Below are 14,389 nucleotides of genomic sequence, written 5' to 3'. Positions count from 1 at the left end.
ACCTGGGAGGTTGTGGTGGTTCATCCTTAACCTTTTATGTCCATCTCCTTTCCCTGAAGTCAAGCTATTGTATTTCATTCTGATTCTTCAGTTCAGAGTGACAAGAAAGAAAAATACTGGATTTGAGCGTAAAGCAGTGGTTCCCAACTTGTTCCACAAAGAACTCATGTTTTGCACAGAGTGTGCACACTTTCACAGACAATATGCACTGTTTTGTTTATGAATTGTATGACATATTATGGCTTCTGAATGAATGTCTTTGTTCCCTGGAGAGTTTCAACCTAAGGATTAGGAATCACAGGTCAAAGTACCCGCATCTTTCTCCAGATTGTTAGCTCTTATTTAGCCTTTCCTTTGAGTCAGAGTGTATCACCTGAATAAAATGTTTTGTTCATTTATTCATTCATTCATTCACTCATTCACTCAGTCATCCATGCATTGATTCTTTGGCCATATTTCTGAAGAGCATTTTACTACACTTTATGTAAGTAATACCTAGGGATGAAAGTAAGAATAAAATTCAGTCCCTGTCTTAAAAGGTTCAGACTCTGATCAGGGAAACAGGTATGTTACGTCTTCAAGACAGACATCAGTGGGGCTGAGGATTTTGCTCAGTGGCGCAGCATTTTCCTGGCAAGCGCAAGGTTGTGAGTTCAATTCTCAGCACCAGAAAGTAAACAACAACAACAACAAAAAAAAAACAAGACATATATCAGTAACAAGAATGGAGTCCATCTTTGTGGCAGGTCAAAAGATAATGTAACATAGTGGATCCAAATTTCCACAGTGTAGATCCTGGCTCTGGTTTCAGCTCTACCAAACACACTGCCTTCTCAACTTCTCCACCCCTCAATTTCATATAGAATCAGGTTTTATAGATTTTTAAGAAAAATTAGTAAAAAAATTAGAGATATAAACATAGATACCAAAGTGAATATTTATGTAGGATAAGAAATCATAACTTTACAAATCAAGGAAAAATTAAAGAGCTAACAAACGCTCTCAGCATTATGAATTCCAAAAGGTAAACATTTTAATTACAATTAGTAATATGCATTTACCTAATGCATATCTCTAATGGTTTTTACATGTATGCTTTGGCAGTATGTTTTGATCTCTTTATTTGAAAACAAATTTATAACACTTTCTGATGTGGGAATAGAAAAATGTCACATTATTTTTATTGCATGGCAATGTGGTAACTGCCTGCTAATGTCAATTTAAAGAAGAGGGATATCTTAGAATCAAAAGCTTTGTTTGAAGTTCTACAATTCGTCCTTGCTAATATCCAGTGTATGTGATTTCTTTCTTGCTCAGTGCTTCATGTCACATGGCAAATTAGGTAAACCAACCGTTTAATCTTCCTGGGGACAGCCTTGAAGACAGTGACCAGACATGGGGTGGCCTGGACAAGAAGCTCATCCACCTTTCCACCTCTAATCCAGACTGCTGTCACACCTTGTGACCTATAAAAATAAAAATCAAGGCTGGGGCTGGAGCTCAGTGATAGGGCTCTTGCCTTGCATGCACAAGGCCCTGGGATTGATGCCAAAAAATAAACAAAAATTGAAATAAAAATCTAGTGATAACTGTTCTACTCCATTTTTCTATGAAGTTAAGTTTTATAGCTTTTGCAGATGAGTGAGAGCATGTAGTATTTGCCATTTGTCTTTCAATCTGTGAGGAAGCGGGTAGGGAGAGGTTAGGTAACAGGTAACAAAATACAGTTAGATGGGAGCAATTCATTCTGGTGTTGTATGGACAATACGGTAAGCATAGGCTACAGCAGCAAATGATGTACTTCCAAATTACTAAAAGACTCCAAAGTTTCCCAACATGTAAAAATGATAAATGTTTGTGGATATGGAAATCCTAATTATCTTGACTTGGTCATTGCCCTTTATGTACATGTATTGAATTATCTTGCTGTACTTCATAAATATACATCAATATATGTCAATTAAAAAGGACTGAAAAAAGCCCTGGAAATTTATTTTTCACAGGTTTGAAGGCTGGGAGTCTGGGATCACTGGACCAGCATGTTTGGATTCTGGCAAGGGCGCTCTTTGGGGTTGCAAAAGGCCACTGTCTTTTGTCCTCACAAGGTGGAAAGATAGGAGGCCAATATTCTGGCCTCTTGTTAAGGGCACTAAGTGCATTCATGAGGCTCTATTTTCATGCCCCAATTATTTAGTAAAAGTCCCACTTCTTACTACTTGTACATTGGAATTAGGATTTCCACATATGAATTTGGGGGAACACAGACATTCATTTCACCGTATTCCCCTAATCTGTTTGTGCATCTCAAGTTAGCACAGCTTGGCCACGGACCCCAAGTCCTAACATCCCCCAGCAGGAACAGAGAAACATTTTGTTTTAAAGGACAAAAGATATATCTACATGATTCCAAATAAGAGTTTTGATCCACACTTTAAACAAAGTTATTTTTTTTTTTTGCTTTTTGGCAGGAGTATTAGTGTCCAAGTCAGGGATTTTTTGATATGAAGAAACAGAAATTCAGATGAGTTAAATTTTAAAAAGAGGATTATGGAAAAGCAACAATAAAAAGTGTCACAAAAATAAAATTCGAGAATATAGAAATGAAATTTGGGAATGAAGAGCAGCTGGTATCTATGGAGACTGGAAAGTGAGAGTCCTCCCTTCTCTCAAGGGCCTGTGTGTCTCATGGTTGCTGTTTTTATAGGCACGTGATTCATTTTCTCCTTCTCTCATTGGTTTGACTTTCCTATCTTTTCTACATGCCACATAAAAGTTTTGCGATGAGTTTGAATTTCTTTGACCTTGACCTGTGTCTTCTTAGAGTCATGGACTCACCAACATTTGTTTTTTTTGGGGGGTATGAGATCCTGGCTGTAATTGGCTTAACTTAGACTCTAGATTAATTCCTTTTGTGTCAAAGTTCACACATTGACCAATCAGTTGTGCCTAGAAGGAGCAGGATTTGATACTTAAATATCTGTGAAATGCAGATATTTAAGTAAACAGTTTCAACAAGGACTGAGAGAGGGCTGTAACCTCCAAAAAGAATACGGGCAGGGTACCTATTATACAAGTGACACTGACTCAGGGGCAACGGCTTAACTTTATTAAAAAGAGATATGAACGTGCACAGTGTATAAAATGGTGCTTTTTGCAGTCTTAGGGACCTTTAGTTTTTATTTCTTTATTTTCCTACTTTAAAAATAAAAGAATGAAAACATATTAACAAACACAGAATTTCAGACGAGGTGATGGGAAGTTAACAATGGTTTTTGTATTATATATGTAAGCATCAACCCTCTTTCTGAAGCATTAGTTACAAACTGGGACAATTGAAAAAAAATCATGTGAAGGACTGGCATGGAGAACACAAACCTAGCTGTTGTGGAGTATAACCTCTCAGGTGTCCGTATAAGAATGTTGTCTGTACATTCCTGACAACTCTGCAAATGTGTCCTCTGTATAACATCGTTCACATTCACAAATCAATACCATTTCAGACTCTGACACAAGCTTTAATGACTAGTCGGCATCTGGTTCCCTGGGACAATTTGGTGGGAGAAAGTTTTCATTTGAGGGCTATGATACTGTGCATTGGAATTTTTTCTGTGTCTCAGGATTCATTGTTGTTGTAGGCTAATGTCTCATATGTCTTTGCCTTCTTTATCAGACTCCTGAAAAATGATGGTAATGCTAGAGATGGAACCTGACATTCCCATGTCTCCTTTAGATCAGTCAGGATGAGACTTTTTGTCGCTACCTAGGTGACATCAGCACCCACCCAGAGCCTGAAGCACTGGGCTTCTGCACCCCCTTAATAATAAGTGCCGGAAATGGGCAGTGGGGTGGGAGAGGTGAAGTAGGATGGAACAAATAAATCTGGATAGAAAGGAGACAAAGAAATTTAGATTTTAAAAAAATGTTACTTTAAAGAATAAGTGTAGTTTCAGGACACAAGCCTATTTTATTTTATTTTTTCCCCTTTGCTTTTCCCTAAACAGCAAACCTGGGGAGCTCCCTCTCACCTGCCCATTTTGTTTTTACAGCAATATTTCCACTCACGAACACATCTATTCATGAACAATTCTGATTGCAAAGAGAAATGTTGGGCAAAATTTTGCTTCCTTTCACAAACTCCACATAGAGTGATAAACACAACCGTGGCCAACTTCCCCAGAATCTTGGAACGAATAAGGTCCATGAACTGAAGTATCACTGTACTTACAAATGGTTCTCTTTCACCCATGAATTGACCACACTTTTGGGATTTCTCATATGAAAAGGCCATTGGATCACTATGAGTGGGCCATCCTCTTCTACCCACTAGACAAGCCCAAGACTACAGATTATCAAGTTCCACAGACTCTCATCACCCAAAACACATATAAGCCAGGTCCCAATTCTACCATGCCTCATTTCTCTGAGCACCCACATTCTGCTCTTAAATGTGTGGTATACCACTTCCTATAATAAACCTTGTCAGGTCTCTTAAAAATATAAAGGATCCACTGAATGCAGAGTCATACACTATTTGTAAAAGAAATAGAAGATGGAAAGAAGCTTTGTTTTCAGCAATCATGTCAGCAAATTTGTGAAATTAACTAACTTTATTGTTGAAATATTCTTCTCACTCATTCAAATTTATTTATTCACTCATTCAACCAACAAGGATTGAGTAACTACTCTCTGCAGACTATGAGACCAGTTGGCCCTGACATGATGAGGCTTACAGAGAGGTGAGAAAGACCACAAAGAAACCTGTTAACAAAAAAATAAACTATGCTTGGCTGAGCAAAGTAAGTTTTATGAAGGAATCAGAACACTGGGGCAGGACCAATGATGAGGGTGCAGCAACAGCAGAGAAGACAACCTGGAAAGGGCTCTGAGCTAACGGCTTTTGAGTTAGATCTGAGGGCCAGGAGGATGTAGTTCTGTGAAAACCAGGTGAAGAGAATGGCATGTGCTTGCTGGATGCAGGAAAGGTGGGGTGTGTTTGATGTGTTTGTGGAACAGAAAAGCAGGAATTGAGTGACAGTGAGGGGGGGCCTGTGAGAGTGAAGAGCTATGAGAGTTTGAAGCAATTTGTTTGAATTTTATTCCAATTATAATGGGAAATCATTATCAAAGAGCTTTTAAAAAGAGAATGATTTTGTTTGGCTTATAGTTTTATAAGATCAAGCAAGTAAAGTGACATAAAGTGATAAAAAGCAAAACATAAACTGTGAAGACAGAAGACAGAATAGTAATGGTAAGAAAACCTGGTCCCACTTTCTATGTGGTGAAACTAATCAGGCCAGATGTGTGCTTTTCTCCAACAAACATCTGCTCTCAGAATTAGTTAAAGGGGTTGTGATTGCCATGATAAACCCTGTATTCAAAATTGGATGAGAAAGTTGAAACAGAGGCTGGTTGAGTCTGAGTATATACCAGGACCAATTCAATTGAAGAATAATGCAGTGTGGACACTTGAGCAAGTGAGTTGACAACGATAGGAGGTTAGAGCTAATAAAAGCCTAAAGTCAGGATGAAAGAGGTGGTTGAAGGAAAGAACTACCGGGTGGAGGAAAGGAGAAAAGAAACAAGGGAAAATATATATACACAGAAGATAGCTAAGGTATTACTAACTTCTATTAGTTCATTGAAAGGAATAGTTAGTGCTTATGTTGTTTGATCAATTTTTCTGGTAATCTGAGCAACTGGTTTGAAGATAGCAATATGCAATATAATAACCACTGTTAATCTCCTATCATCTTGTTTTGAAATTATGTATTTTTTTTTCTCTTTAGAATAAAAAAGAAAGAAAGAAAGCGATGGTTAAGTTTCTGGTAATGGGAGGCCAGGCATGACAGTGAGACAGGGAAGCTGGAGGACAGATGCACAGTAGAGAAGAAAGAGAAAGAATTGAGAGACCAGTATTGGATGGATCTGTCACACGCATGTTGAGATGACATGTTTGGGGTTGTTTGTGCCTAAGATGACTGTAAGTGGAGAAGTATTTTCACTAACATGGTGTTGAGGCCAAATAACTTTGGCAACAGAGAGGCACAACTGTCAAATCACTTCATGGGGTTTCCAAAAGGAGCCAGGATCTTGTGGGATGGGAAGGGGTCAAGTGCAGTGATCTGGAAGGAGCTCTGAGGAATAGGGGGACAAGGAAAGATGGTGGAAGCCTCAGGAACAGGGAAGAGGGGAGAAAAATATACCTGAAAGGGATGCAAGTAAAGCAACCTTGATGGACGGTGGCTGAATGGAGACAAGAGAGGAAGCGAGCAAACAGAAGATGCAATAAATGTAGGTATTTGCTAATCACAGGTGGCCTCTTCCAGAGGAGAGGGATCAGGGACTGTGGGAGGGGTGTGAGGGGTAGACATTTGAGTTGAATTAAAAAGCAGCATAGAATAGTGAAGGGAGAAAAGTCTGATGAAAATGTGTGATCCTAGAGGCTTTCACTTCTGAAGGGGACTGGGGTAAACAGGGTGAAATTCCCCATGTGTTTGTCCTGATGGTTTCCTTGGGGAGGTCTGACATTTGGTCTGTTGTGAGATCCAGGATTCTCTGCCTAGGGCCATGTGGGTTCCCAGGCAATGCTTGTGAAGTTGGAAATGTTGAGTGAGGCTTCTCTGCTTTTCTGGACTCAGACAAGGGAGAGCAGTCATGATCAGGGAGCTTGTCCCAGGAGTTCACTAATTGTTTCTCTATTACTATGAGACTGCAGGACAGTACTCTGAAGTAGCCTTTAGCATCCCCATTTCACAGAAGTTAAAACTACAGCTCAATCAAATTGAAAGACATGGCTAAGATGAGAGATCAAGGTTAAGGAGAGAATTTTAAATCTGGGTCTTTCCAAACCTCCACCTTGAACCAAACTTTAACCAGGAAAGTTACAGAATCAAGGGACTGGGCAGGTGCCTTGTTACAGGTTAGCTGGGGAACATTGTCTCTTTGCTCAGTTGCTGTTCTCCTGAGCTTTTTAGCATTTTGGAGGCAGATCCTGTTACCTATACAGTTCCTGGGACATAGTAGGTGCTCAATAATATTTGATAAGTAGAGAAATGAACAAATAGCTACATGATATTTTTTCTTTCATTTTTAAGTTTTTCCTTTTCCTTTCCTTTGCTTGTCTGACAGTCTTCTCAGGGTATGAAGCTCTGGAAGATGGGGCACATGATCCTTGGGTCATTTCTGCCTGTTGAACCTCCCCACCAAATTTTGGCTCAGTTATAATTTAAAGTTCCAGTGTACTATTTTGCTTTCACTAATTTTTAGCTGATCTCTGATGTAACTCATGAGGTCCCACAAAATTTCATATCAGAGTAGCAGGTCAATTAGTCATGGGCATCATTATAAGTTCATGATCACATTTTCCTAAGTCTTTTTTTGTTTGTTTGTTTGTTTTCCAGTACCGGGAATCGAACTTATGATCTTGCGCTTGCCAGGCAGGTGCAGTGCCACTGAGCTAAATCCCCAGCCTCACGTTTCCCTAAGTCTTATGTCAGTTTCTGATTAAGTTGCTTACTGTATCCAAGAGACCTCTGAGAAATAGAAACAAACCTGCATTTTCATTTTTTACATTAGTGTGAAAATATCAGAATCACTAGACTTTTCGCTGAGAGAGAGAGAGAGAGAGAGAGAGAGAGAGAGAGAGAGAAACAAAAACACAGATTCATTTGTGGAAATTATGAATTTATACTCCTCAGACTCTAGCATAGATGAATTCAGAATTAGCAGATTGTTCTACTTTGGTGTTATTAGTATAAATTTCAGCCAGTCCTCTGTGATTTCCTTATATCCTAACACTTGTTGTCCATACCTTTTCTGTGGAGGAGCACTGAATACTTTCTGCATGTGTACACAACCTCCTACATCCTTAAGGTGGCAGCAACAATCAAAATAATATTTAAAGAAAGATATATGAAAGTGTCGGGAAGTGGGGGAAAAGAGAAACCAATTATTTCTGAAATGTCCTATAATCCTCCATTTTTCTGCTCAGCAGAATTATATCCATTGCTAGATTATTCATTATTAAGAGCTTATTTCAGCCTGCAGTCTGTATGTCCGTAGATTAGGACATGAAGAAGATTAGCTCCTCACTTGTTAGCTGGAAATAAGTTCCTTATCTGATCATTAAAATCAGTTGTGCATGGATTTTTTTATCATAATTATTAATTCTGTCAGGGGCTTTTGCATGTTGATTAGGTTTCATCGCCTGATGTATAATGTTAGGATTCAAATCCTCAGTGGTATCAATGTCACTTTACAAGACAGGAATGAGTGTGTGCATTTTGGTCTTTAATAATTCTCAAGTCACTGTGGTCCCCAATACTTAATTTTGAAAGTATTTAATGATTTTGAGAGCTTGGTAAAAATAATACTACTGTTAATAAATAAAATGCTTTCAGCCACTATTTATTGTCTGCCAGGTGATTATGCCTCTTTTGAGTATTTTTAATCCTTTCCACAAGCCCAGGCGACAGTAAGCACCTTATTTTTATATTAAACACAAACAAACACACAGAAGAAGTATGAAATAACTTCTTCAAATTTACAGAATGCTGAAATAGTGGAAGTGGGGCAGGAACCCAGGTATTTCTCACTCTAAACCTCCGCTCTTTTGCTTGTCAGGAAAATGTTTGCCAGTGAGCTTTGCTAGAAAATAGGATTCTTCAGTTAATACACAGGCTCGCAGTTTCACAAAATGAAGATAGGGATTTTAAACTTAGAGGTTAAAATATGTACTGTTTCTAGCAACAATCAAACATACAGAGGAAAAAAATCCAATGGTTTGAAAATGTGTTAGGTGACTTTCTCTAGCGATACAGCTATGTATCAAACAACTATTTGGGGTGTGAAGCAGTGTGTTAGATGCATTGGATACAACGCTGAAAAAGACACAATTGCAATTCCTGAAGGAAATTTAAATCTGGTGACAAATGTGTAAACAGAGTACTGTGGAGAGTAGAAGAGAGGAAGGGATTGGTTTTGGTTCACAGAGAGGGGACCAGTTGTGGTAAGCTACAGGATTGTTCAAAATTACTCTTTCAAGAAAAAAAATGCTTCCCTCAGTTACCAGCACTCCACCCTCCTACAATGACATTGAAGGGGGCTTTTTGATTATGTGAGAAAAACTGGTGAGTTAGAACCTAATGATTTGGTCTACTGGTCTCACTCTACAGAGGCCTTGTGCGTGAAATCTGGAGTACGCAACCCTATAAGACCCGTGGTGGGAGTGTAGGGGAGAAGAGGGTAGAGAAAGGCAAGGGGCATGATTAACTGTCATAAAGCTGTGTAAGACAGATTCAGATTCTAGGAAAAACAGAACCCTACTCATCATAATTGAGACTTACATTTCGAGCCAAATTTCACTTATTCTTTTGTGATCTATTGAGTACCAATTATATTCCAGTCTGTAGTTTACTTCGAAATTAGTACTCCCAGGGCTAGGGGTTTAGCTCAGCAGTACAGCGCCTGCCTGGCAAGTGCAAGGTCGTGAGTTCCATACCCGGTACTGGAAAAAAAAACCCAAAAAACCAAAAAACCAAAAAACCAAATGAAATTAGTACTCCCTAGATGTCTTACCAAGGAAGCAGTTGAATTTGACCCTGAAGGACAGAATTGGGTAGGCTCAGACTTTTAAGTGAAAGGCAGGTGTGCATAGGGGAATATAGTGTTTGGCAGATTATTCCATAATCAAGTCATGACATAGAAATACTATCAATTCCAAGTAAAGATGATGCTTTCATTGTGTACACTGAAAGGTCCTCATTAGCCTAGAACCAATGTAGGTGGCAAGAAGAACTAAGGGAATATTCTGGCATTAGAGGTGTTCATTTTCCCTAGCTGGAATAGGGAGGAGGCATAGTGGATCTTCTCACTGACTTTTTATCATACCTTTATATGGTACTTTTTATATGAAGTATTTTATAAATAAGCCACTCTGATAGCACCCTCCGGAGGAAGAATTTATTATACGCATTTCATAGAGGAGGAAACTAAGTTGTACACATATTGAATAACTTACCCAACATCACATAGTTTGCTTTCACTTTTATTTTCCCTGAAAATCCAACATCATTAAATAGGAAGAGATGATCTATTTTTAGTTCCATTCAGGCAACTGGTTTTTGAATTAGCTTTCTTGGGAAGGGGAAGACTTCATGGACATAAGCCTTTGTCTTTCCAGCTCTACCCTGGAATGGGCTGACTAGCACTTCTCTTCCTCCGTAGCATCAGAAAATACCCAGAGAATACACCCAGCTTGTGTGTCCAAGGTCTCCAACCTAGAATGGAACACACCCAAACTCAACTTGTTAGTGATTGCTGCTGTCTGTAATGCTACTAGATGCCCTTCACAGCTATAATCATGGTGTGTAGCCCATATACCCCTGAGCTTGCTGAGACTTCTGACCTTGCAATCCCCCCCATGCCCCATCCAACATTATCTCATACCCAAACTACAAACATGAATATGGAAGATGGCCAGTAAGGATATTAAAATGCAATGGCTTAGAGAAAACACAGCTAATCACCATCCTGCTGGGTGACAGTGAAATGCTAGCAGCCGCTCAGACCTGTTCTTCTATTTTATAATCAGGAGCCCGAGCAGTAAACTCATCTCCCTCAGTCCTCAGCCCTGGCCCACAGAGCCACATGAGGCACAGGCGCAGGTGGCGGCTGAATGAACTGCTCAATCTGATTGGCCTTTTTCTCTGTCTGTGTTTGCCTCCTGGGTGGAAATGGCATAAGAATACAGTGTCATTAAGGGCATTTCAGCTCAGGCTAGTACAGTGGACATCTCTGTGAGTTTTCTCACTCTGAGGTTTCTCGACTTGCTCCTGGTTCTTTTTTGCTCCTCCGCACTCATGCCCAGGATGAAATACGATATCTTAAGCTGTTGGTAACCGTTGGTCTGCTCCAGGAGGTAATTGAAATGATCCTGTATTTGCATAGGAGATTTTGTATTTATGCAAAGGACTGGAGAATTGACTATTATTGAGGATATATATTTTGAGAAGAGCTTTTCCAGCTGGGTTTGTGGCTTTTGTGTTCTGTTTCTAATAAAGGATGAATGGGCATCTAAAAGAAACTTGTTTTAAAGGAGAGTAGTTATACGGCAGCATTTTTTTTTTTTTTTTTTGCACTGGACAACTGTACTTTTTCAGCTTGGTCTTTCGGTTGGTTGGTATTTAGATTTCTTGTAAACGGTGAAGTGTTGATTCTCTTGAAGAAGCAGAGAAGCTCATACAATGGATCTCTGTAGGTTGGAATGCTGTAGCAATCTGTAAGACTAGAAACCAAAAAGCACTTTTGAAAGTATCAGACACAGTATTTGGGACCATTTCCTCTAGGCTGTGTCTGTTTTTCCCTACAAGTTTGTTTACCTACCCACCTCACTTCTGTCCCTGGACTATTTGTTAGACAGAGACTCCTAGCCTCCCCTGCAGTGCCTTCTCACCTCCCAGTAATGCTGGCCATCTTATTTATTTTTAGAGTAAGGACCTGGTTCCAGCACAATCTCTTCTATGGCAAAGATCATGTCAGCTTTAATGCCTCAGTTTCTCAGCTACTCATGTAAGATTTGGTGCTTTCCACCACTTCTGGTCTTAGGTAAAGCATAAAACTTTGGACATAAGAATTCACTTTTCCAAGGACTTCTTGAATTGATCAGTTAATACAAGCTGAAAAATAGGGAGAAAACTTTGATCAGTGAGAAAGAGGTGACAGAAATGAGTTGGCAAATACATTTGTACTCTCTCTCTCTCTTCAGTTTGGGTCCATGTGCCATGGTTCCACTTATCCATTCTAGAGATGTCCTGCATGACTAAGAAACTTGCAATAATTTTCTCACAAAGGCTGGTTTAGCAAAATTCTACCTTGTAATTGGCATTGCCTCTCTCAGTAAAGCATTTGTAGGTAGCTTTAGGCTTTGTTTTATTGAGTGCCTGGCCAAGATAAGATACAAATAGGGAATTTTTTCTCACATCATTAAGTGTGCATTCAAGATAAAGGAAAGTGAAGCCTATGGTGAGTGGAAAGTGTACAAAAGAGTGAGTAGGAGCAGGTGATTCCTTTTAGAAAAGAGGGGGCAAAGTAAATTCCACAAAGTATACTTTTGTTATTTTTTCAGGGTAACAGAAAAGAGGATTCGTTTTGGCCAGTGTAAGTAATAGTTTTTTATGTAACAGAAAATCATAAAAGTTTCTCTGGTTTACCACAACGTATATTTAGTTTTCACCTCGAAGAGCAAACTTGGTTCTGTTTACCCTTTTCCATTCTATATGTAATTTAAATACTTGGCCTCTAATGTTTGTAGGGGTTGGAGAAGAAAATTAAAGCTGAAGCTAGTGAGAGAGAGAGAAAGCAGAGAGAGAGAGAGAGAGAGAGAGAGAGAGAGAGAGAGAGAGAGGAAGAGAGAGAGAGAATACCATTATGTCTTCTCACATAGTTCCTTGGCCAGAACTAATCACACTTCCAGAACCTGATTGCTAGGGAAGTTTTGTTGAATAAAGTCTGTCTCATGTCAGGATTCATCAATAAAAGGCAAGGGAGGAAAGATTGCAAGATGACAAAGAAAGATTTATACAACAGGAGTGCGAAGAACTATAAAAGTGGGTAGGGAGATGTAGAATTGCATAAAAATGTCTTTTCTGAAATAAAGTACATCAGGGAAAAAGAAGATACTTCTAAAAGAAGTTTTGGAGGATTAAGTGAGTTAGTTAGAAGCTTAGTGGAAGTACAGGTGGTTTTGGGGGGGATCTTTTTGGAAACAGGTTCTCACTATATAGTTTAGGCTAGCTTTGAACTCACTATGTGCCTAGGCTGACCTCGAACTCAAGGCAATCCTCCTGCCTCAGCCTCTTGAGTACTAGGATTATAGGTATGCTCCACAATGCCTGGCTAAATACGAGCAGATGGGAAACAGCTAATAGAAATAATATGAAACCAAAGAGGAAACCATTTTGACTATTTCAAGATGAAATAGGGTGGAAAGTCCTACACAAGACATCAAGGTGGAAATATGGCAAGACAAGGAGTGATATAATATTCCTTAATACAAAGAATATGGGAGTAATTAACTCACTGTCCTTGAGTTCAAGGTCAGCCTAGGCTACATAGTGAGTTCAAAGCTAGCCTAAACTCACTGTCCAATCACTGTGCTCTGTGTTCAGGAAACAGTAAACACATGATGTCCAGCTGCTCCAGAAGAGCTAACTTGCATTTCAATGACACTTCTCAAATTTAGTATCGGAAGGTCATGAGTGTTAAGGTTGCTTTATGACTTTCAGGTGCAAAGATTCAAGATGACAACAATTTGTTGGGCTCACTCAGATATCCTTCACACACAAGAAAGAAAGAGCTGGAGTATAAATCCCAAGTTCACTCTTGAGCTATCTGGTAGACCTTTTATAAGAGTTAACATAAAGTCACTGGTGACAAGCCTATCCACGTGTGCCACAGCTGGCTGTTCATTATCATTGAAAACTCTAAAAGGTTTGCCATCACTGTTCTAAGTGATCAAACATGTTACCTAATGTTGGACTGATAGGGCAAGTGAGTTCAATGAGAATGGCATTCATGAGAGACCGGAAGAGCAGGAACGAACAGAACTTTATTGAGCTGGCTGATGGGCGGTCTCTAACCAGGAGCAAGAGAAGATGTTTGCCCTGAGCTGGGTCTCACCTTTGGTTTAAGTACATTTTAGGTTTCATAGTAACCATTACCTTATATTTGGGAATCTTACAAGAATGTCACACAATTATCACAAAATTTACTTCTCCCAGAAGGTCAGACAGCTGAATTCCAAATAATCATTACAGTTTAACTTTTAGCCTACTCCTCCATTTGTCCTGTTTGTTCCATTCCCATTTTATGACCCTGCTCTCCTTTAAATGGGTTGATAACTAACCAAGGCACAGGGATAAAAAGTGGGGGTCAACTACAGCTTAAGTGAACTTAAGTGACTTCTCTTAATATGGAGTTAAAAACAGAAAATGGAGTCTCTCTTGTCCTATCAGGACTAAGATTCTAAAGCATGTATTTCAAGATTAGGAAACCAAAGCAGCCATTGGAAGTCTGTGAAATTATAGCTAGAAAAAGCACATGGTATTAGGTGGATGTCACTTGGTCTAGGGCTTGAGGAGCCATTAAACATTTTTCTGATGAAGTGTGTTTGAGCAGACCCATGAATACTAATGAAAAAGTCAGACAAAGAATATGAAAGCAGATGAGAATTCAGAGAGAAAAAAAACAGCATATAAAAATACCCACACTTTGGAATGACTTTCAGGTAATCTGAATAGCAGGAAGATGTGGTCAGGAATTTTATGAAGGAAAAAAACAAACAAACAGTGGCCCAACATAAAACTGAAGAGAAAGACAGGCTTAAACAGAG

The sequence above is a fragment of the Chinchilla lanigera genome, unplaced genomic scaffold (genome assembly GCF_000276665.1).
Source record: "Chinchilla lanigera isolate Chin_1 unplaced genomic scaffold, ChiLan1.0 scaffold00021, whole genome shotgun sequence".
NCBI lineage: Eukaryota > Metazoa > Chordata > Mammalia > Rodentia > Chinchillidae > Chinchilla > Chinchilla lanigera.
This window is presented reverse-complemented; position numbering follows the sequence as displayed.